Source organism: Dermochelys coriacea, chromosome 28 (assembly GCF_009764565.3).
Source record: "Dermochelys coriacea isolate rDerCor1 chromosome 28, rDerCor1.pri.v4, whole genome shotgun sequence".
NCBI lineage: Eukaryota > Metazoa > Chordata > Testudines > Dermochelyidae > Dermochelys > Dermochelys coriacea.
In genome coordinates this window covers 4,295,523-4,318,608 of record NC_050095.1, presented here as the reverse complement: position 1 = coordinate 4,318,608, position 23,086 = coordinate 4,295,523, and the positions used below count along the sequence as shown (strand labels likewise).

Below are 23,086 nucleotides of genomic sequence, written 5' to 3'. Positions count from 1 at the left end.
AAATAACTGACAGAGCCAAGCAAAGAGCAAGGAAATGTTTGCTTCAGTCACTAGGTCTCTGTTTCTATTGCTCACTCTCTCTCCCCTTCTGTGATAATGAGCAATGGTAAGAGAAGAAGAGGTTAAAACATGTGCTAGGTGTTAGCTAGGTTTGGATGACAAATTGAAAACCATCACAGCACCCTCTACTGTGACACTGACACTATCCCATTCTGACCTTTTATTGAAACTTCATTAATATCTAAAAAAAAAAAAAAAAAGGAAAGGAGGACTTGTGGCACCTTAGGCACTAACAAATTTATTTGAGCATAAGCTTTCGTGAACTATAGCTACAGCTCATGAAAGCTTATGCTCAAATAAATTTGTTAGTCTCTAAGGTGCCACAAGTCCTCCTTTTCTTTTTGCAGATACAGACTAACACGGCCGCTACTCTGAAACCTGTCATTAATAACTGTTTCCCTGATGTACGTTGCCATGATTATTTCAATAGCTCCTACACCGATACCTGTTGCCCCTTCTGGCTGGTTCATTGCACTGTTTGGAACCTGCACCTAAAATTACACCCTTCCTGGGAGCAAGATTCAAAACTGCCCAAGGAAACCCCATTGGGTTTCAAGTGCCACTCAGGCAGGGAGGCGAGGGGACAGTACAGGGGTCTCAGAGTTTCTCCTTTGTCACAGGGAGAAGGGGCTAGTGGGCTAGAGTAGGGGGGCTAGTTGTCATGACCCCTGGGTTCTATTCCTAGCTGTGGGAGGAAAGGGGTGTCCAGTAGATTAGAGTGGGGAGGCTATGAGTCAAAGAGAAGACATCTCCGTTTTGAGCTTCAATGCACATTCAACAAGAACATGGCTTCTCATTTCTTAGGTTCTGATGCTATCGTGTGGCCGTTTCATTTCACTTCTTCTTGTTGAAAGGTTTGGGGGCCTTGCAGAAAAACGTTATTTCCTTGGGAGAGACGGAGAAGTGGAAGCTGCATTGATTTAATCCTCCGAAACATAGACAAGGATTAAAACATTCCCCAGACAGCTCAGTCCCACCCGTCCCCCCTCGCTGCTGCCAGTGAAGCTCAGTTCTGTCTCGCAGCCCCGAGAACTGCTGGGTGCACGTTCTGGGCCTGATGTGAAGTAAATATAGGGGTGATGCTGCCTGCCTGGACTTTTCGGTAGACACGGCGCCATGCCTGGTGCAGGAGATACAGATGCGTTGCTTGATTATTTTTCTCATTTTAAATGTACTTGATCATGGCAAAAAATATTTGTAAAAGACCATGAAACAAAAGAAGAAACCGTGAAAATAACCAAGGGAGAGAGGGGGTTTCTGAAAGCCAGCGTAGAGACGGAGATTTTCATGAAACAGGGACAGGCCAAAGTAGGGCCTTTAGCAGGAGCAAAGGGGGAGGTTTTTTGTGCAGTTCCATTTTAACCAGCCTCACATCCTGGAGTCCCTAATGCCCCACCCTACCCCCAACATGTGACCTCGAGACTCCTCCCCCCTGCAAAAACTGCAGATCCCCCAGCACTCCCTCTCCTAGATGGATCCTCTGGCAACCAGATGTCTCTGCAGAACTGCCGTGGTTCCTCTCCTGGGTGTCTGGTCAAGGGCAGCCACCGACTTCTCCTGAGAATGCAGCTGAGAAATGACTCGCCCTTCTCTAGATACTCTCCTGTGCGGTCTGAGCAGCAGGATGGGGCCTGTATGATAAAGTCCCTGCAACATTCCCCTTTCATCCCAGCCCTGGTACGTCACCAGTTGCCATCTATCCCCTGGCAGCTGTGAAGGATGTTTCCCACCGTCCAGGAGACACCAGCCTTGGACCAAAGGCAGCTTGAGGCTTCTCCTCTCTCCCTTCTTGGAATCAAGTTCATGTTTTTTCCAAGAGTTAAAGCAGCCCAAACCCTCAGAGTCTGGATTAATGTCACAAGTTTGCAATCTCTATATGCAAGACAATTTTTTTAATGAGTGGAGTCAAATGAGATGAGTGGAGTTAAATCAGTTCTCAGCCTGAGTCCTTTGCACTTAATCCTGAGGATATTGTCCCACCATGGGGCCATTTCCTGCCTCTCTCTCATACAGAAGGACAATTTTCTTTGCACAGATGCAGGAACAGCAAGATCTTTCTCTGTCCCTTGTGCAAAGCAGGGCGTCAAATTCCATGGAACCTGCCTCTTCTGTGACGGAAACAACGGAGAAGCAGGGGGCCCTGGGCACATCCAGCCCTGGCTCGGAGATGTTCCCTCCCCTCTTTCTTTATGCTGCTGTTGCAATTTCATGGAATGTCTGGGATGGGAAAAGCCGAGTTTACTCCAGGTGGAGGGAAAAAAGGACCCTGAGAATCTCAGGGCCTCAGGGAAACCCCAACCCCTGCTACCGGGATCACTGAGGTGCTGGGGATTTGAGCAGGAAAGGGACGGTGTGAATTGTCCAGGGGGGGCACGAATAACAATCTACAACTAGATCCACCTCGTTAACCACCGACGTAGGCTAATCATGCTGCAGATAGAAGGGAAACTGGGAGCGATTCTTTGCTGTCGGCCATGGAAAGAGTGACCCGATTGCACCGCAGTGAATGCGCTGGGGAAAGCTGGACTTTAGACGTAGGTGGAAATAGCAGATCCTAGGAACACCTGGAGCCCCCCCCACACTTCCACCAGGGTGAGGTGTTGAGCTTCTGACAGCGCCCCCCACCACCGTTACCTTTCAGCAGGGGGTGGCAGCATCACCCAGCCAATGCAGGGGAGAGGGCTGAGTGTATCTCTGCACCCTGAGTCCAGGGCATGTACTCTCTCTCTCTCTCTCTCTCTCGCTCTCGCTCTCTCCCCCACATATAGAATCTGGCCCTGCTGCAAAGTGACCCATAGGAATCAGCAACCACCAGGACAGGAGGTTTGGCCCTTGGCTCAGGGGAATGCCGCCATGCTGCTGTTAGGCCCCGGATGCTCTGGAAAGAGGAGGGCTCTGAGGGGAACCCATCACAAACAGGCCCCATCTGGGGATGTAGCTCAGTGGTAGAGCGCATGCTTTGCATGTATGAGGCCCTGGGTTCAATCCCCAGCATCTCCAAGTTTTCTTTTCACCTGGCTGCTTTGCTCATACCCACCAGGGATGTGGCCCAGGAGTTTCAGTCCTGCTCAAGGAGGGGCAAGTGCCCATTGCGTGACTCATAGAATATCAGGGGTGGAAGGTCTGTGGGGGTTTCTGCTCCTAAGTCACCTCGGCACTTTTAAGATTCCCACCCGCTGGGCTGCTTGGGGCAATGGCGGATGAGAGGGGAGACTCCTCCAGCTCTGGAGGGAAAGGTCCCCTCTGCCCAGACTGAGGGGCAAGGAAACGGAGGGGCAGTCAGTGCTCAGAGAGGAGAGACGTCAGCGATTTACACCCGTCAGGGGACTCTGTCTTTTTGAGGCGAGTGCAGCTGGCTTGGGATGGTGCTGACGATGGATAGAAAACAGGCTGGAGTCAATGACAGATGAGACCAGAGAAGGGGAAGGGGAAGGGCAGCTCCACAGAAGGTCCTGGGTGCTCAGATGCCCCAGTTCTAGGCACCCTGGCCTGTCCTAGAGAGAGAAAAGACAAAGAGGGGCCCAGCCCCAGTCCAATGATCCCATGGACAAGACTCTGGTTGGGAGTGGGGTGAAGGTTCCCGCTGGACAAAGGGGAGCTGAAATCCCTCAGTATCCTGGTATTTAAGCAACGCAAGCTTCAAACCCCGCATGGGTGGGGGCTGAGGTGCATCAGCAGAGGGTTGGGCTGGACAGGGGCGGCAGCCTTGTGTAATTTTTGGTGGTGCCAGAATGGGACCAAGTCCTGCTCTCCCAGCCTCCCCCCTCCCCACAACACTCACCCCTGCCTAAGGCTCTGGGAGGGAGTTTGGGTGTCGGAGGGAGAGGGGTTGGGCTCTGGGAGAGAGTTTGGGTGCAGGGTCTGAGCTTGGGGATGCGGGAGAGGGTGAGAGGTGTGGCGCTTATCTCAGGCATCTCCCGAAAGTGATCCGCACCCGCCTCTGGCAGCAGCCCCTAGGTGGGGGGGGCGGGGGGGGACTCTGCCCACCGCTGCCCACAGACACCCCTCCTGCAGCTCCCATTCCCACAGTTGGCAGAGTCGGCCCTCGGGGCGGGGGCAGCGTGTGGAGATCCCCCCCACCCCCGGGGCTGCAGGGACGTGCCAGCCGCTTCCGAGAGTGGCACGCCATGCGGAGCGAGGGTGGGCAGGAAGCCGCCTTAGCCCCCTTGTGCTGCTGGTGGCAGCGGTGGGGGTCCCCGGGCCCTTTAAAATTGCCCGGAGGCGGCAGGCGGGACCTGGGGGGACACTGCCAAGGGCCTAACGTTGCTTTGCACAACGATAAATCTCGGAACAGGACGGAAATGAAATGGTGGCAGAACCTGAGGAATGAAAAGCCTCCGGATTCGTCTGTGGGCGTTGACTCCGAACGGGAGCTGGAATTGGACTCGCTTTGTGCCTGCGGCCAGTGAAATATCAGGACAAAGTCGTCCCAGTGATTGGGACGCTGGGTTTGAGGAGGTTTTGATCTTATTAAAATGTAATTGTAGCAAGTTATCCTTGTGTGTTTAAAGGTGGCTTCCCCAAGCAATCGCAAGTTGTTCTTCCCACAGCTGGCTGATGGTGGGCAGCAGGGGGTCTCCCCAGTCTGTGGGGGAATCTCTCTGGGCCCCACTGTTAGTTCCTTCTCCCCCTAACCACACGCACCCCTCCCCCATCCATTACCAATGTTTTAGAGCGACCCCTCCCTCCCCCTATGAGATACAGACTCTCTGTGACAGAGACTGACGGGGGCTCCTCTCTGCAGGGCCCCAGTGGGGAAGGAAGGAGACTGGGGGAGAGGAAGTGGACAGGCCGAAGGAGTCAAATGGGGCTAAACCAGATTAGAGGAGATTTTCTTCCTATTAAAATGGACTGGAGTCTCATTGCTGAAAAGCCACATCTTGAGTGAGGTTTGAACCAGCAGCCTTTCAATGACCAGGCAAAGGTGTGAACCACAGAGACGGATAACTGCCTCCTTCCCAAGCCTGGTTAAGAAGCGCTTGCGGTGGTGCAGCTGGTTAGCGCAAGGGTGCTCGCTGCTGGGGTTATGAGTTCAAGCCTTACCTGCAGCCCTGGTTTCTATTACCCCACGTAGCTTCCTCAGCTTGCTTTTCCCAATTCACATGGAAAGTGCCATAGGAGGATAACGAGAGTAAGTTCTAAAATGGGGAGGTTGGTGCGAAGCTTGGGACCCCCCCACCAATGGTGCCATTAGCTCTGGGTGGATTATTCACTGGCCGGGAGAATTGATTTCTTTGCTGCCCAGGACAGGTCTCCGGGCACCAGATCTCCGTGCTTCTTCCAGCACCCGCCAGGCTCCGTCACTGCTGGAGGAGGGTCCTATAAGCACTGAGCCCAAGGCTTTTCCAAGCCTTCTTAGCGCAGCTGGCAGCGCGTCAGTCTCATAATCTGAAGGTCCTGAGTTCAAGCCTCAGAGAGGGCAGCTCTTTTTGCTCCCTGCTTCAGGTTTTCTAAAGGAAATCAGAGGGAAGAGACGAGAGCAGAGTGGTTTCTAGCCACCCTCCCATCCCTCTAACGCACAGAGCGACTTTTCTAAGGCATTAACTTTTCCTTCTCCTTTATGACTCCAGAAACACCGATTCCTAGAAGGCCCTTTCCACAGAGCACCTGATCGTAGTGCAAAGAGAAAGCTGCGGGCTGCCAGGTTGTTGTGGGCAAGGAGCGAAAGGGATGCACAAAAAATCCGCTGGGGCCATTGCCCCCCATGCTCACCCCCAAGCAGCTTGGACTCTTGATGACTGTGATGCCCCCACTGGAGGCAGGTTCCTTAGACCCCTGTTCATATTCCAGACCCCAGCCGGTGCGGCATCCCTGCCCGGCAAGTCACCTTCTGCCCCCGGTGAACCAGCTGGTGGGCTGCGCCCACGGGCAGATAGCTTATACCGCTCCGCTCAGAGCAGCAGCCGCAGCTGTTGGCCGCTAATCCCCACCTAAGACTTGGGGGAAGGAGCTGGGGATCACTTCTTAGTTCTTCCATACATCCAGTCTCACTGGGTCTGAACACATTTCTCTCTAAAAGTGATTTAAATTTAGAGCCCCTCCCCCCATTTCTGCTTTACGCCTCATTCCTGTACAGATGTCAACAGAAAGAAACTTTTGGGGACCCCTTGCAGCTACTCCCCTGAAGATTTTTTAATTCAATAATTGCTGACTCCTACCCCATTAAGAACAGGGCATTTTATGCCCGGGAGCTGGGCTAAAGGCAAAATAACGGGCTAAGGTTTGTTACTCCCATGGCCCGTGCTGGAATTCGCTATTTTATCCCAGCCCAGAGGCCGGACTATTGCACAAAGTTCCTTTCATCTAGTTTTTCTTTTAGTGCCCTCGGCTGCTACCTTATTGTTTGTTCATTCATGCCACAAGCAAAGGTGGGTGTTGCCCTGACGCACAGGGAAGTTAAAGTTGTCCAAGCGCATGCAGTGTTTCAGAAGCATACTAAAGCCAGGCTTCTCCTTCCCGCTGTTCAATCGGATTGCAGTGTGCGCCAAAACCAGGGGAATCCTCAAGCGGGTGCTAGAGTCAGATGCCAACCTGCAGTGAATAAGGCTCTGAGAGGCAGACCCTGGGGAAAGTGTCAGGGGGACAAGCCCTCTGTTGCTGGTTATAAAATAGCAGCAGCCCCAGCTCCAAGGGCGGGAGCTCGCTGGCTGAACTTCAAGCAGGGGCCCTTTCAGTGCATCGCTTGCCTGGAAGAAGATTCACAAAACATATCCTGGTGTGACTCAACAACAATCACTGTGATCCTCCACCAAACAAACACCAAACCTCCTCCCCTCCAAAGCCCCACGACTCTGCCAGAGCTGGTGGATTTGTGCCCAGAGGACAGAACCAGGAACCAAGGCAAGACAAGGCACCAGGGCCAGATGGCACCTGTGGCCAGGTGGCGGGGAGGGGACAGGAAGAGGCTGCAGATGCACGAGATGCACGAGAGTTTCCACGAGGTTGAACGCTGCCCGAGACAGGTTTTCCTGCTCGTGGCTCCCTGCGGAGAAAACGTGTTTCCCTGTAAAGCACCCCAGCGGAGAAGGGATAAACCAGCCACGTGGTGCACCATCCCTTCAGGGCTGGAGCTGCAGGTACAGCCCTGCACAGGGGCTCAGGGGCTCAGTCTACACTGCAATTAAAAAGCCCAGGGCTGGCCTGTGCCAGCTGACTCGGGCTCACAGGGCTCAGGCTATTTCATTGCAGTGTAGATGCTCAAGCTCCGGCTGCAAGCAGAGCTCTGGGTCCCTCCCAGCTAGCAGACCCCAGATGGGACGGAATTCGGGACGGGAGCAGGTTCCCCTGAGCTCACGGGGTCTTTCTGCTCTGAAACCTCCTGCATTCTCAGTACCTGTCTCATCTGAAATGGAAGGCGCCATCCTGGCAGGGAAAGGAAAGAACAGAAAGCGGAGGAGAGAAAGAGAGAATTCCTCCCCTGCAAGCTGTCTGCCTTCCACCACCCTCCTTAACTCTCATCCCATCTCACTGGGCTCCCTCGACACTGCAGCCATGGAGAGGACACCAGGGTTTGGTGTGGCATCGAGCATCAGCAAGGAGAGCAGGGAGTGTGTCTCTCCGGTGCTTTCCATGATCCCCATGCTGGCACCAAGCAGGGTGGAATAGGTGGAGTAACCAGTCTGATCCCAATGCAAAGAGGTGAGGAGCAAGGAGGAGACAGAGGCAAGAGCCACTGAGGGTGGAAGGGAGTTAGGAACATGTGTGGGGGGGATGACGGGAATTATTGGAGATGCATAGGAACACTGCAGGGGTTGGATAGTGCATTTTCTACATTCCCCAGCTGATGGCAAATAGCTGTGAAATTCCCTGGAAGTCTGTGTGTGTGTTTGTGTCTCATTCCCCCCTCCTCAAACCAATGGCCAGTCTATATTGAGGATAACAACCTACTACGGCTGCTACTTTATGAGTTGATGTGGCAGACATCTGTATGGTGGATCTAAAGACCCTGCTTTGCTGATCACACACTGCCTGGTCAATACAGCTGATCAGAATGGAATTTCTATCTGTTCAATTTTCCTTTCTAAAAAACTAGAGGAAATGATACATAAAAATGTCCATCCCCTTTTCTAGATGTAATTTGCTGGGTCTGAGAAGGCAGCCTTTGTCTCGCGAGAAGAATCAGCAGTGCTATCGGTGAGTGCTGGATGTGCAATGAGCCCAAATGCTTCTCACTCAGCTCCTCTTCCCCACTAATCGTTCTGCCCTTCTCTTTCCTCATCCAGCCAGCCCCACACTAGATTGTCTCAGAGACAAACGAGGGCTCTTTGTCCTGTGACAAACCTACAGCTCTTAGTGGTCCCAAGAAACCCAACTAGGAGAGGAAAACCAGCAGGGTTCAAGGGAGATACCTCTCTCGAAGGTCTGTGTGACCTGTGCTTAAGAACTGGCTGTTTCCAAGCCCATGTTTAACCATTCCCGCTGCATTGTGAGTCTGGGTTTACATGTGTTTGACCAGGTCTCGCAGTCGTGTTACAGGTCTGCCACCATCAGCGATCCCTTGATTCGAGGATGATCTCTTGCGTGGATTTACATATGGGTCCCGCAATGACTCAGGAGTCTGAGCCTGGAACCACAGATCCCAGGGGTGGCAGGTTTGCCCAGAACCCACCCCTGCCCAAACTCTTCCTCCCACCTGCCTAAGGCTCTGGGAGGGAGTTTGGGGGTGGGGGGGAGATATGGGGTGCAGGCCCTTGGCTGGGGCAGGGGACTGGAGTGCAGGAGGGGTGTGGGGTGCAGGCTCGGGGAGGGAGTTTGGGGATGGGAGGGGGTGCAGAGGGAGGGGGTGCAGGTTCTGGGAGGGAGTTTAGGGATGGGACAGGGTGTGGAGGAAGGGGGTTCAGGGGTGAGGGCTGTGGGGTGAGGTTGGGGATGAGGGGTTCATAGTGCAGGAGGGGGGCTCAGGTCTGGGACTCGGGGCTGGGGTGCTGGGGGCGCAGGCTCTGGGGGGCGGCAGGTGGGGGCCAGGGCCCACTCAAGACAGAGCCGGGGGAGAGACCAAGCTCCAAATATTGGTGGAGCAGGGTCCCCAGCTCTGAATATTTCTGGAGCATGGGCACCACGAGCCCATATAACTCGCTGCCTATGCCCGCAGTAGGTACAGACATTTCCTGGCAGGTCAGATGCCTGCTGGGAGAAAGATTTCTTTTTCCTTCCTTTTCTCTCTCTTTTCGGCTTCGAGGGCAAGGCGCTTCTCCTCAAAGAAGGCCACTGCCTGAGGGAGGATGTGGCACCATTGAAGTCAGTTGGTGACTTGCTCTTCCCATCCTGTGAACAGGTGACCAGATAGCAAGTGTGAAAAATCGGGACGGGGTGGGTGTCAATAGGCACCTATATAAGACAAAGCCCCAAATATCGGGACTGTCCTTATACTGTCAGGACATCTGGTCACCCTACTTGGGATGGCCAGGGCAGTTTTCTTGAGAGACGCCTTCAGGGCATGGTAGACGCGTGCGGGTGTTTTCTTTGAACGTGGGGCAGCTGATGCACCGGCAGCGGCCGCACAATCCTGACAAGCAGGATGTCTGGGGCCCGGTGGCGGGGAAAGTCTGAGACGACTGGAGATCCCAACTCGCTGCAGCCTTCACCCGCTTTCACAACCGCTGGGATCCAATGATCCTTTGCTGCCTGATCCACCACTGAGGACTTGTGGGGGGTTGTGTTACCTGCCCACACTGCACTACGCAGCCATTCTGACTTGGATCTGCCGCTTGACCTGCGTTCCCACTGTGCAATGACAGGGACGGGGCTCGGGATCTGACCGTCCTCCCTAGCTGTGTCCTCAGACCTGGGTCCTGAGTGCCGGCTGACCCAAGTCGGACTGATTTGTGTCTGCACAGACTGGGGGCTTGGGCTCAAACCCGAGTTGGATCCCACGCTTATTGTGCAGAGCAGACCCACTTATGCCAGGCTCAGGCCAGGCCCCTGCAGAGAGGGTTTCATTGCCTAGTTATCTGGTGACCTGGGAAACCCACAGTCCCTTTGTGATGTCAAACTGACTGGGGAGGTTTTGAAGCCCATCTGAACTGCCCAGGGAGGGGGAACAGGAAGAGCAGGGGGCTGCCGGGATCTTCTTGGGTTTTTAAAATTTAAGTGACACCTTGACAATGTGTTAGCCATAGATCTGGTCACTAAGCCCTCCTCCCTGGGAAGGGAATCTGTGCAGCCTTGCCTTTACCCGCCATGAGTCCCTCATTTCAGGCTCCCCAGCAGGAAAAAGACAGCATGGGCTTGTGCACCAAGTTGGCCCACCTGACCTTTCTTTCTTCTCTTGCTCTTTCTCAGCAAGGGGAAGAAAAAAAAGCTCTCCTTCAAGCTGGAGTCACAAGGGTGACGTAAGGATGACTTCCTGAGTGCCGGCTCCAGTCCTTTGCTCAATCGGCTGACCGGTGGAAGGGCTGCCACCACTTTCTCCAGGTTTGCCCATCGGCGTGTGCCAGGGCGAGCGCCAGCCAAGTGGATGGAATTTGAAGGGAGGGGCCGAGCCCTGGGACAGAGTTTCTGTAGTGTAGTGGTTATTACATTTGCCTAACATGCAAAAGAAGGCCCTTGGTTTGAAAAAGGGCAAAAAAATGCTGGCTTACTTTTCCCAGCTCCCCAAGCTGTCCAGCAAAGTGCTCCTCCTTCTGCCACTGGCCTGTCCCTGGGACAACCCCAACCCCTGCAGGACAGAGGGTGGTGAAATGAGCTGAGAAAGCACCTTGGCATCAGCAGGGGAAAGATAGAGGATCGAGGCCAGTCGCCTTTTGAAGCCTTGTGGCTTGGCCTGCTCTTCCCTTGGAGGTTGGTCTACAGTGGCCGGCTCTTCCTGCTGGACTCACTTGCATGGCTTGCCAAAGGAGGAAGGGAGGCAGGAATGGGGCAAAAGAGGAAATTCATGCTGAGGAAGGCAGGGCAGAAGCTAGGCACTTCAGTGCGGCTAAGTGGGGTTAGTAGAGCTCCACTATTCGTTCTACCAAAGCCTGGGGAGGTGAGCTTGGCTGCTGGGAGGTAGAACCCTGTGCCTGCTGCTTGGCTTCCCAGGGATGGCTCCTTGCGGCCCAGGAGAAGAAGCCGGGTTCCGGGTGGAAGGAAATAAGCAATAGTGAGTCCGAGTGGGCTTCTTTCTGGCCAAGACGGTGTGCTGTGGTGGGCTTGGGAGTTGCCTGTGAGCCATGGGTGGACTTGTTCCAGTGAGAACTGATGGTCCTTTCTGGCCAACCTGGGGGCTCCTTGTGACAGCTTGTGATGTGGCAGGCAGCTGGCTTTGAGTGAATGGGATCCAGGAAGCCCCAGCCTGCTCCTCCGGGCCCAAGACCACTGCTTGTCTCCTGCGTTGTGACATCTGGATTTTAATCTTCCTAGCATATGCTGTGGCACGTGTATTAAGCCTTCCTTGTTGGCCTGCTTGTTTCCAAAGTAGCTCAGTTAGGATTGCATTAGATTGAAGAGCTGAAGGTTTCTCGCTTGGTTCCAGGCTTTAGCACACCCTTTCACCCTGGGCATGTAGTGCTGGGCTTTCTTCTGGGTGTGGAGCTGTGCCTTGAACTCACGAGTTTTCCGAATTTCAGAGGCAACACTTGCAGAGGGCGGTATGTGGGGTCAAGTGCCCCACGTGGGTTAGCATCCCTGCGACATCCGGGGGTGCCGCCAGGCTCCCTCCCTCACAGCAGCTGCCGGAGGGGTAAGTGGAGACGGGTTGCCCTTGGTGTTTCCCCTCCCTGCATGGTTCACACCCGGGAGGGGCTGCTGATCATAAGGGGGTGGGTGTTGCTGCTAGCAGGCTGGCTTACAGGACAACTGACACAGTTGTTGGTAAAAAGCACTTTATTTCCCTTCCCACAGCAATATATATACAGCACTTGTTTATTCCTTTTCTGTTGTTTATCACCCAATGTTCTCATCATTCTTATCTTTGGGTTCCATTATCTTGTGGTAGTAAAGACTCTCAGGTGCTGCTTATATCATTAGTCCTTAGTTCAGCCAAAGTTTAGTCCTCAGTCCAGCCAAAATCTTCTGGCCTTGTCCTTTATCTCTTGTACTGTTATTTTCCATTACTTGGCATACATTTCTAAAACATCTGATACTCAGCATTTCCCACATGTCCCCCTTTTTGTTAAAAAGCAGCTTGAATCATCCGTGACATTCCCCAACGCATACATTGAACTATATATGGACCACACAAACAAATTATACCAATACAGATACCAATTAATAAAAGAGTGTGCTATAATGATGTTATTCATATTTTGTTCTAATTTTGCAAGTAACTCATGAACAGAGTGAGAATGATCTGACAAATTAACACAACACATACCCTCAAAATCTTCACATCCGTGTCCATGTGCTAATAATAAAAATTCAATTGCAGCACTATTATATAAAACTGAATGGCAAATGCTATCTACATCGATTAATAACTCAGTTAATATTTCAAAAATTAGATTAAACTGTTTAATACTCCAACACACTAATTTCTCTAAATTAAAAGCATTTTCCATAATAGCAACACCAGGGATGCTTAAGCAATAGAAAATCAATCGCAGCTCGATTATCTAAAATGGCATCTCTTAATTTCTGTTGTTCCATACTTAAAAGAGCAATTGCTTGTGATGTAGCATTAAGCGCTTTAACAGCAAAACAAGCTAATGCATTCAAAGTTTGCACCGTGTAATAAGTTGCAAAGCCAGGAATGCCTGCAACAGCATTCAGCAAAGCCAAATATTCTGAGTGACTATATAAGGTAACATCGGCGGAACACGTATTTTGCAGGGCCGTGCTTCGCCGATTTCGCTGCTGATTCTTTCCGGGCAACAAAAGGGTCATTCGGCTAAGACAACACAAGGTATTATGACTTAGATTGGCAGGAATATAACTAAAGGTTCGTTCGCCGCAGGTAAAAAACCAACCAGACGGCAAAATAATATGTCCATAATTAAAAGAAACATTAACCGCATTAGTACAATTCAAAAAGGGGGGCACTTACGGTTTGGCAGCCCATGGGTACCTTTGCGCGTGTGCAATTAACCACTCGCGCACACGTTACATTATCTGCCCCGGCTGGGTACGGGGTATGTAAAGATAGGGCCCCAGGGGGCAAGGAGTAATTGGCGGGGCCCCAATTTGCCATATTCGAATACTGTGAAGACAAATTGGCATAAGCTGCAAGCATGGTGTGACTGCCAATTTCTTCGGGATGATGACATATGGGCACAAGACAAGTGCCCAGTAGTTCCCCGGCTGCCACAGAATCAGACAAACAAAAGTGTGTGACATTGGCTATCAATGCTAGACGTTCCCATAGGTTATACGTCATTCGCACGCGTAGGGGTACAAGGAGTCCCCCCTGTAACCCAAGCAATACCACTATAACAATATCGATAACCCACATCCTCATTCTGGAAATAAACAGGATATGGCAACAAAATCTGATGCGGATCAATTCCTGTCATTACAGTTACTCTTTTCCGCGCTTGCACTATTAGCATGGCTATTGCTTCAATTCTGGAAGTTACCGTACGCACATTTTTACACGGTGGAAATATCCATTCCAAACCGACTAGGGGGTCTTTATCCCTAGTATCCCACTGAAATAATAGTGCTTCCAATACTGCATCTAGGCTAAAGACCGCTACCACGAAGGGTAAGTTTTCCCGATATCTCCCGGAATAACCCTCCCCCACCTTCTGTCCTATTCGTTGTAATGCTTGCTTCTGTAGTACCGACAGTTGTCGTTTATCTCCAGGGGCTCTCCCCCCTTCTAATAAGGGAAGAAGAGGAATTATATCCTGATTTGTGATGCCACAAAGGGGGCGAAGCCATTGCAGTTCACCTAGCAGTTTCTGTGCATCATACAGTGTGCGCACATGAGGAGAGATTTTCAACTGCTGGGGGCGTACGGTGCAGTCAGTGATCCGAAGTCCCAAATACAAAAAAGGGGCTTTAGTCTGACCTCTTTTCTTGGGGCAATCCTGTTTTAAATGACCCATCTTTCCACACTAATAACACGCCCCCTCCCTTCCTCTACGCCAATTCGACTTGGAGGTATACAAGGCTACCGCCAAGGTGCGTGCATGAATCTTTGCCTTATCCTCCTCCTCCACCAAAGGAGCACGAGTGCAGGCTTCAATCATGTCGACTAGGGAGGCCGATTTTGGTAAATTCACCAAAATCTTCTTACACGTGGGGTTAGCATTTTGAAGGGCTAAATCTACCCCCAATGCTGATCTGGCGTCTGGTGTTAAATTAGGGGCCCTATCCAATGCCGTCCTTAGGTGGTCCAAAAAGAGGGCAAAAGATTCGCCCACTCCCTGCGTGACTTTTAAATAGGGAGGTGAAAGGGTGCCCAAATCAGGGAGCTCTTTGAATGCCTCCAATGCTAGAAGCTGAGACTGTTGTAATATTTGGGGTACCAATCGCGCCTGTAGCTGAGGCTCTTCAAATCGCCCCTGTCCCAACAACATGTCTATTGATGCTACCTGGAGAGGGTCGTCCCGGGGTCTATCTAAATTAAGCACTGCCGCGTGCTCAGCCTTTTTTCTCCATGAATCCTTCCATAATAATCTCTGTGTGGGTGTTAACAACATGTCTGCAAATTTCTGGGCGTCAAAGGGACACATCGCTTGCCCCGAGAATATTTGTTCTAATAACGCTTGTACATACGGATTTTTCAAGCCATACGCCACAATAGCTTTCTGAGCCTCCCTCATCAATTTCCAGTCTAACGGCACCCAAGATTTAACCCCCTCCCTTGATACCGATACCGGGAAAGTAGCCGGCATGGCATCCAAAAATTCCCCTTCAATTATAGCATCCTTTATCAATCCATGCCAGCGCTTAATTGGGTCAGGAGATCCCACTCCTCCCCCCCATCCCTCCAAATCACCCCCGTCCCCCGTTCTTCTTGCCCTCGTCCAATTGAAGAACACGTAGGTGGCGGAGGTTTCACTTTTGGTTGAACCGGTTGCGTAGCGGGGGCATAAATTTTGCGATATTCTTCCTCTGCTGTCGGTCGCAACTCTCCCTCGGGAGTGAGGTGCTCCGTACAACCATAATACCCACACAACCTACTAATATGGGGCAAACGTGAGGGGTCAGGGATGCCGTGCTCTTGAAGCTGTTGCAGCAAATGCGATCGTGACGATCCTTGCGGTCTGTTTTCCTTTCTATCCAGCTCATCCATCATCTGTTGAGCTGCAATACCTTCCTTTATAACCACCGAATTATCTGGTCCTGCGTCAAGTTATCAAACTCTCCAGTTTTAGGTAAGTCAGTAATCCGAACGTGTCGGGGAGGGGCTGGTGGCACAACCGCGGGCGGCAATCCTGACCCCCCTTGTAACGGGTTCTCTGGATTGCCCGATGACAATTCCCCCGACACAGGCTGATCCACGGCCATCGGTTCGCCCCAATCTGAGTCGTCATCGTGGTATCAAATTCACAGAATTCTATCACGTCGGGGTCACCATTTGTTGCTGCTAGCAGGCTGGCTTACAGGACAACTGACACAGTTGCTGGTAAAAAGCACTTTATTTCCCTTCCCACAGCCATATATATACAGCACTTGTTTATTCCTTTTCTGTTGTTTATCACCCAATGTTCTCATCATTCTTATCTTTGGGTTCCATTATCTTGTGGTAGTAAAGACTCTCAGGTGCTGCTTATATCATTAGTCCTTAGTTCAGCCAAAGTTTAGTCCTCAGTCCAGCCAAAATCTTCTGGCCTTGTCCTTTATCTCTTGTACTGTTATTTTCCATTACTTGGCACACATTTCTAAAACATCTGATACTCAGCATTTCCCACAGGTGGGGTTGAACTTGAAATTGTGCCCTTCCCCTTCCTTCGGGAGACACCAGTCGTCTGTGCCTGGTTTCCACTTCCTCAGCCAGAGGAACAAGTGGTGCACCAGAGTGGCCAGCCCTTACTTTCTTTCTCATGAAGGAGAGGAAAAAAGAATGGCGTTTTCAAGCCCCCATCCTGCTGTTGACCGAGGTGTGACTTTCTGAGTTCCTGCTACACTGGAGGATTCAGAGTTAGTGAGGCCCTGTACGCAGCTTCATTTTTGGGGGGCCCCCTCGGGACCCATCCAAGAAAAAGAACGTTCTCTCCTATCTCCCCCCATTTTTCATTTTTTTTCTTCATCCTTCTCCTATATTATAAGTAGTGGGAAGTAAATGAACATAAAGTGAGGTACCTTGATTGGCACAGGGGGTTGGGGTACAGGAGGGGTTGCGGGGGGTCAGGCAGGAGGGAGTTTGGGTGGTGGATGTGAGCTCTGGGCTGGGACAGGGGGTTGGGGTGTGGGCAGGGGGGAGGAGTGGGGGCTCTGGGAGTAAGTTTGTGTGTGGGGTGCGGGCTGTGGGCTGGGACAGAGGATAGGGTGGGGAGGCTGAGAAGTGTGGGCTCTGGGAGGAAATTGGGTGCAGGCTGTGCACTGGGGCAGGGGCTTGGGGGTGCAGGAGGGAGTCAGGGGGGTGGCACTTATCTTGGGCAGCATGGCTCACAAAATGACCCTTCAGCAGCGACTCCTAGGTGGGGGCAGCAGGGGGTCTCCGTGCACCGCTGCCTGCATACTCTGCCCACAGAGCTACTATTGCCCGCTGTTCCTGGCCAATGGGAGCTGCAGAGTCGGCGCTAGGGATGGGGGCAGCGCATGGAGATGCACCCCCCCGGGAACACAGGGACATGCCGGCCACTTCTGGGAGCGGCGCGGCATGGAGGGAGGGAGGCAGAGTGGGCAGGGAGCCACCTTAGCGCTGCTGGCACGTCTCTGCACACCCGTTTGAGGGAGGGGAATTCACTATTTGGACCACAGGGCAGCAGAAACTGTCTCTGAAACTTTAATTCATGGTGTTAAGGGCCTGGCTACTGAAGAAACAGTACACCATTTCAAATGTGCCTGGCACTGCTAAACTTTTTAAGCAAACACAAGTAAAAATGAATAAACTAATTTCAGGAGACAATGTGAAGGCAACGAAAAAAACAGAACAAAACACTTTCTCAAAGAAATTATTTGTACTGCTTAGCTGAGTTATATAGCAACTACCACAACAATTCACTAGAGAACATTAAAAAACAAAGAGAGAAAGTTACCTAAACTTATTAGTAATAAACATCTAACTGGCATTTCCCTTAGAGTATAATGTAACAGTAGTGAACTGGCAATGTGTCAAATTGTTAAAACAAATTCCCTGTCAGGACCAGTCCCAATCTGGGGTCAGTCACAGTGCATCCCAATGTTATTCAAAACAGTCTTGTTCACTGTCCAAAAAAGAAAAGGAGGACTTGTGGCACCTTAGAGACTAACAAATTTATTTGAGCATAAGCTTTCGTGAGCTACAGCTCACTTCATCGGATGCCCATACTGAATGCAGACACAGCAATATTAGATAAATTGGTTACTGTCCATTCAGCAGGGTAATTCCCACTTATTTATATTTACTGAAGATGCCCTAAGCTGATGGGAGAGAGCTCGCCCGTCCGTGTAGTTAATCCACCTCCCTGAGAGATGGTAGCTGTGTCAGTGGGAGAAGCTGTGTCGGTGGGTGTGCAAGCTGTTGTGTTTACTTGTGTATATGAAGTTTAATGAACTATGATCATCATGGGGGTGTAGCTCAGTGGTAGAGTGTTTGACTGCAAATCAGCTTGTCCTTGGTTCAAATCCAAGTGCCCCCTTAGAAACCTGATCCTTTAACAAAAAATGTGCATATCCATTTCCATTATGTTAGTTCCACTGAAAGGGAAATGAATAGAAATGCTCAACATTTTCCTGTGCAAACCTAGCAAACATGTTCCTCAGCTGAAATCAGTTTCAATCCTCTAAGAGTCTTGTTTATGTTTTCATCAATTAAACAAAGGTATAATATCAATGCACATTTGCAGGTTCTTGGTCTGCCTGGGCTATAATGTTCAAAAGAAAAAGAATCCCATCCACTTGGGAGGAATGGACTAGTTTGTATTACATTCGGTAAGTAAGTTGCCATTGGGACTGAAAACTCTACTGGAGGTGGACAGGAACCTCTTACAAAAATGAAATAACCAAGATTTACCAAAAAAGAAAAGGAGGACTTGTGGCACCTTAGAGACTAACAAATTTATTTGAACATAAGCTTTCGTGAGCTACAGCTCACTTCATCGGATGCATGCAGTGGAAAATACAGTGGGGAGATTTATATACACAGAGAACATGAAACAATGGGTGTTACCATACACACTGTAACGAGAGTGATCAGGGAAGGTGAGCTATTACCAGCAGGAGAGCGGGGGGGGAGGGGGAGAGGAACCTTTTGTAGTGATAATCAAGGTGGGCCATTTCCAGCAGTCTGAGGAACAGTGGGTGGGTGGAGGGCAATAAACATGGGGAAATAGTTTTACTTTGTGTAATGACCCATCCACTCCTAGTCTTTATTCAAGCCTAAGTTAATTGTATCCAGTTTGCAAATTAATTCTAATTCAGCAGTCTCTCGTTGGAGTTTATTTTTGAAGTTTTTTTGTTGAAGAATTGCAACTTTTAGGTCTGTAATCGAGTGACTGGAGAGATTGAAGTGTTCTCCAACTGGTTTTTGAATGTTATAATTCTTGACGTCTGATTTGTGTCCATTTATTCTTTTACGTAGAGACTGTCCAGTTTGGCCAATGTACATGGCAGAGGGGCATTGCTGGCACATGATGGCATAGATCACATTGGTAGATGCGCAGGTGAACGAGCCTCTGATAGTGTGGCTGATGTGATTAGGCCCTATGATGGTGTCCCCTGAATAGATATGTGGACAGAGTTGGCAACGGGCTTTGTTGCAAGGATAGGTTCCTGGGTTAGTGGTTCTGTTGTGTGGCATGTGGTTGCTGGTGAGTATTTGCTTCAGGTTGGGGGGCTGTCTGTAAGCAAGGACTGGCCTGTCTCCCAAGATCTGTGAGAGTGATGGGTCGTCCTTCAGGATAGGTTGTAGATCCTTGATAATGCGTTGGAGAGGTTTTAGTTGGGGGCTGAAGGTGGTGGCTAGTGGTTATTCTGTTATTTTTTTTGTTGGGCCTGTCCTGTAGTAGGTGACTTCTGGGTACTCTTCTGGCTCTGTCAATCTGTTTCTTCACTTCAGCAGGTGGGTATTGTAGTTGTAAGGACGTTTGATAGAGATCTTATAGGTGTTTGTCTCTGTCTGAGGGGTTGGAGCAAATGCAGTTGTATCGTAGAGCTTGGCTGTAGACAATGGATTGTATGGTGTGGTCTGGATGAAAGCTGGAAGCATGTAGGTAGGAATAGCAGTCAGTAGGTTTCCGGTATAGGGTGGTGTTTATGTGACCATCGCTTATTAGCACCGTAGTGTCCAGGAAGTGGATCTCTTGTGTGGACTGGTCCAGGCTGAGGTTGATGGCGGGATGGAAATTGTTGAAATCATAGTGGAATTCCTCAAGGGCTTCTTTTCCATGGGTCCAGATGATGAAGATGTCATCAATGTGGCGCAAGTAGAGTAGGGGCATTAGGGGACGAGCGCTGAGGAAGCGTTGTTCTAAGTCAGCCATAAAAATGTTGGCATACTGTGGGGCCATGCGGGTACCCATCGCAGTGCCGCTGATTTGAAGGTATACATTGTCCCCAAATGTGAAATAGTTGTAAGTGAGGACAGTCACAAAGTTCAGCCACCAGGTTAGCCGTGACATTATCGGGGATACTGTTCCTGAGGGCTTGTAGTCCATCTCTGTGTGGAAGGTTGGTGTAGAGGCTTCTACATCCATAGTGGCTCGGATGGTGTCTTCGGAAAGATCACCGTCGGATTGTAGTTTCCTTAGGAAGTCAGTGGTGTCTCGAAGATAGGTGGGAGTGCTGATAGCATAGGGCCTGAGGAGGGAGTCTACATAGGCAGACAATCCTGCTGTCAGGGTGCCAATGCCTGAGATGATGGGGCGTCCAGGATTTCCAGGTTTATGGATCTTGGGTAGCAGATAGAATACCCCTGGTCGAGGTTCCAGGGGTGTGTCTTTGCAGTTTTGTTCTTGTGCTTTTTCAGGGAGTTTCTTGAACAAATGCTGTAGTTTCTTTTGGTAGCCCTCAGTGGGATCAGAGGGTAATGGTGTAGATTTACCAAACTACTAGTTACACATTCAAATCTCTCTTTGTGCACACAATATAAATTGCGGCTCTAATAAATGGCAATCTTCCTTTAACACAGATTGTTGTTCCTTCTAACTTTCAGATGCATTCAAATGGCAGCTGTTTAAAGGTAATGTGCTTCTAGTTCATAATCAGGAGCAGAGTCTCTGTAAGTTTACCAACCATAGAGCTGGTTGTGTCTGCATCTAAGTAATTGCAGAGTTAGTGTAGTACCCGATAGTTAATTGCACAGTCTTACTTCTCCAATCTCACTTTCTGGTCTAATTGATCACTTGGGTAGAAACAGCAAGGGTTTGGTGGTTTTGTTTTTTTCTCCCTTCATTTTCTCCTAAGGAATGTGTGATCTTGAGCATGTTATTTTAACATCCCTGTGGGTCAGGATAATACCATCTCCTTGAAATAGGTGGAGGAAGTGGCCTGTTTGTATAATCTAAAATAAAGGAGCTTTTGTAAAGCAGTTTCTCTTTTAAATGTGTTGGGATAAAAATAGTAAATTCCACTGTCAGACACGAGCACAATAGAAACTTTAAGTTACTGCGCATAAAATCAGCTATTATTTATGGGGCCAGGATCAATTAATTACCGAAGAAACAAACTCTTGGGAAGTCGCTGTAATTTGTCCACAAACCTTTTTTTTCCCCTCATATGCTAGCAGGGATTTTCTTCTAGAGGACAGAGTTAAGGTTATCTGGCATGTACCGTTGCTCTGTATTCGCTGTTTTTCCAGCGTTTGAGTTTTACCAAATTCGATGTTCTGGAAGGGTAAGAGATAGTCACAGTCAAAGTTAACTCTGTATTAACAAAGCTATTGTTAGTGACAAATAATGAGACTAATAATAATTACCTCACGGAGGTAATTCCACTGATTTCGAAGTACACTTTCCCCATTTCCAGTTCCAAAAAAATAAGCAAATTAAAACAACTTGAGAACTAAAATGCTGTGAGAAAGTGGAAGTTTTAGTAGCTCAAATAATTCAGTTTCTGCTGTGTCTTGTGTGTGTGTAAAAGGCAAAACATGAATTTATAAGCACATCTTTCTTAACTTCTTTAAATATTATCTAGTACATTAACTATATCAAGTGGGTTGTTCAATGCCATGAGGTTTTCATGCATTGCCCAAAACATATTTTTCATATTATTTAAATGAACACAACTCACTGAACATAAAATTGTTTATTTCATGCTGTGAACTGGAGCTCAAATTAATAGGTTTATTTTCTCTGTGTGTGTGTGTGAGGCACAACACATTGATTTAGTGATGCTGAAAATGTTCCCTTCTCTCCCCCAGAACTTCCTTGGTATCACCTTCCCTTTGTAGATTAGTCTGCTCCTGTTTCTCTATGAGGAAAATATTGTTTCAATGAAAAAAAACAAATTTTTAATTAAAGGGACTGAGACAGAATGGCCACATGATGGTGATACAACATCAGGAATGCAAAGCAACAGGCTCCTGGTTTGCACATTGATGGTGACAAGGGATTGAACTCGACTCCCCTCTTTTCACAGACACATTTGTTTAATTCTCTGAGTCCAAGCATAAGTTTAAATGAATTTCCAGGGCTGACGAAAGAGGACTTTGTGACTGATTTCACTTGTCCACCAGTGCAGTGTTTAGTGGTATAAATTTCCAGGGCTGGACAGGGAATGGAGACAGACCCTGAGCTACCAGCAAGCCCTGGTTTCCCAGCTGCAACTGGACATGCTGCACATCTGCAGTGATGGTGTAAATAGTCCAGCATGGTCCTTTTGGGGTTTTGTGCCTGGGACAATGGTTCTGGTAGAAATGCTGATGCCATTAATGGCTGCATGGTGCTATGGCATGATACTCACATACCCTGCGGCAATGGAGGGCTCGTTCCACCGCCCAGTTGTGATGCAGGGAGAACAGGAGTTAGTTTCACATGCTTTTCAGTCTTTTCTAGTCTTTTCAGGCTGTAATCTGGGGCACCCTGTTCTGTGGGGGGGATCCCAGCAGCTTAGACTCAGGGCTGGAACAGTCACCTGATTTAGGCGGCGGGCGCATGGTTCCCAACACTCGGATGTCTCAGACAATCTGTCCCCCCCAAAGCCTCAGGCCCCAGGGGAGGCTCCTGCACTGCCTCAGCTCCTTTCACACTCTCTAGAGAGGAGCAGCAGCCTGGGTTCAGGTTAAGTTGTGGGGCTGTAGGTAAGTGGCAGAGGCTTTGGGAGCTGAGAATTTGCCCGAGACCTCTGGGACAGAGTGTGAGGTAAGATCCCAGGCATCTCTATGAAAGTAGAAGAACAGGGTTTACTTTGGATGGGAAGGGAATTGAGAGTGTCACCGGAGTGTGTATAGAGGTATGCTCTGGTTAGAAACTGTGGCTTAAAGGCAGTTCATACGGGGAGCAGGATTAAATCCTGAGCAGGAGAAACCCATGGGATTTCCAGGCCAACAGTTTAAACACTCGGCCATCACAGCTGGGACCCCATTAAAGTGGCAGTGCCAGAGAATCTGGTAAATAATCTCAATGCCCAGGCTTGGAGTCATCTAAAATACAGAAATCAAACAGCAAACCTGCCTCCCAAAGCACAGTGGGAATCTGGGGTCTGTTCTCTTTGCTTAGCCATGGGCAGTAGCACAGAGAGCACTTTTAGAGGTCTCCCCTTTAAACAAGTGGGGAAAAGGAAAGAGTTCTTCGGTTCTAGCTTGATGTGAAGGAGGATGTCTGCACCATAGGGACATGGAGGGGACTTTGCTAGAGAAGCCAGTGACACATGGAACCAGGGTAAGAAAAATGTTTCCCGGAGTCAATAACTGACCCCCTGGAATAGCAGCAGTAGTGAGTAGCTGGAAATGTCTCACAACAGGAGCTAGAGCATTGGTGGTTCAGTAGCAGAAGTCTTACGTGTAGCACGGGAGGTCAAGGTCTGTGCTCTGGCTAAGAAAGGGCTTTGTTTTATCACCTCAGAATTTCAGTCGATAAAT

At 49.7% G+C, this 23,086-nt stretch overlaps 1 protein-coding gene and 3 non-coding genes across 9 annotated transcripts in view; 3 read left to right on the top strand and 1 right to left on the bottom strand.

The window, feature by feature from the left end:
- LOC119849376 (zinc finger protein 420-like) overlaps positions 1 to 23,086 on the bottom strand; it is a 3,142,523-nt gene that overhangs the window by 1,493,796 nt on the left and 1,625,641 nt on the right. The window lies entirely within an intron of this gene.
- Positions 2,989 to 3,060, top strand: TRNAA-UGC. The gene has a single exon. It is a non-coding gene; the product is annotated as a tRNA-Ala (tRNA).
- TRNAM-CAU lies at positions 5,410 to 5,482 on the top strand. Its single transcript has one exon. It is a non-coding gene; the product is annotated as a tRNA-Met (tRNA).
- TRNAC-GCA lies at positions 17,637 to 17,708 on the top strand. The gene has a single exon. It is a non-coding gene; the product is annotated as a tRNA-Cys (tRNA).